Source organism: Austrofundulus limnaeus, unplaced genomic scaffold, assembly GCF_001266775.1.
Source record: "Austrofundulus limnaeus strain Quisiro unplaced genomic scaffold, Austrofundulus_limnaeus-1.0 Scaffold123, whole genome shotgun sequence".
NCBI classification, from domain to species: domain Eukaryota; kingdom Metazoa; phylum Chordata; class Actinopteri; order Cyprinodontiformes; family Rivulidae; genus Austrofundulus; species Austrofundulus limnaeus.
The window spans coordinates 815,625-816,770 of record NW_013952525.1 but is presented as its reverse complement, the minus strand read 5'-3'; the positions used below and the strand labels follow the sequence as shown (position 1 = coordinate 816,770).

The 1,146-nt window shown below is 33.9% G+C and overlaps 1 protein-coding gene across 2 annotated transcripts in view; it reads right to left on the bottom strand.

Annotated features, from left to right (window-relative positions):
* prrc1 (proline-rich coiled-coil 1) overlaps positions 1-1,146 on the bottom strand; it is a 22,209-nt gene that overhangs the window by 4,486 nt on the left and 16,577 nt on the right. The gene's annotated exons all lie outside the window — the stretch shown is intronic.

The following is a 1,146-nucleotide window of genomic DNA, read 5'->3' as shown; positions in this document are numbered from 1 at the left end:
TGGTCTGTTGACTGACCGTTGTGTTTGTTCAAATAATTGTTATGGGCAGGTTACAATATAAAAATATTTGTTATAATCATGTCTTGTGATTATTTGACAGGAGTTTTACTTTTAAACTGAAGTGTATTTAATTTAGTTATGCTAGTTATGATAGTTTAGTTATGATGTAAATACAATAAATATTAAAACAAGATTTAGAATAATTATTTTGATCCATACATTGCTAATGTCTGACTGGGCCTCGTGTCACTTTATGTTCAACAAATTGGGCCCCGAGGTCAAAAAGGTAAAGAACCGCTGCAGACATCTAATAAAGAAGACATCAAATAATAGAGCAAGCAGAAGATGTAGATCTAACTTGAATATATATTTTAGTGAATGTGATTCAAAATCAAATTAAGTGACATTCAGATGGATATAAACTGCACAGGTTTAGTTTAGAGTCGTTGATTAAAGCAAAAAAAAAAATTTAGTGTGAATAAATTTTTTTCTGAAATTTTCACCATTTTTCAGTGCAGGATGTAAAGTAAACTTCGAATAGACAAATGCATTAAAACATACAAACTTTATGCATTATATGTGCTACAATTTTATATCCTAAAACTACACAACACAAATTAACTTCAAAAATGTAATTTTTTTTATTTGTCAAACTGACAGATTTCTGCCTTAAAGGAGATATCATGCTTTGAAATCCTTTTTCACATTTAAATCATTCCGTTAGTGTCTTTATAAAGTGGAACTGCAATGCTTTGGTCTGAATTTCTCCTTATTGTAACTCCACAAGCCCCTCTTTACCCCTTTTCTGAGGTGTGTCTAACAACTCGATTTGAGGCTGTATCTTTAAATCCAAACAAGGTGCTTCACAACTTTCCCCGTCCAGCTTCCAGAGCGGTTCATTCCAGTTTGATAGAGGCGTTTATATAGCAGCGATATATAAACAGTTTAATTAAAAGATGTTAACAAGGGAAGACTTGTTCATCCAGCCTCACATGTTGGAGCCAGAGTCTGACCCAGAGACAGAGGAGAATGATAACAATGAGTTGTAGTTGGTAAGTCTTATACACTCACCGGCCACTTTATTAGGTACACCACGCTAGTAACGGGTTGGACCCCCTTTTGCCTTCAGAACTGCCTCAATTCTTT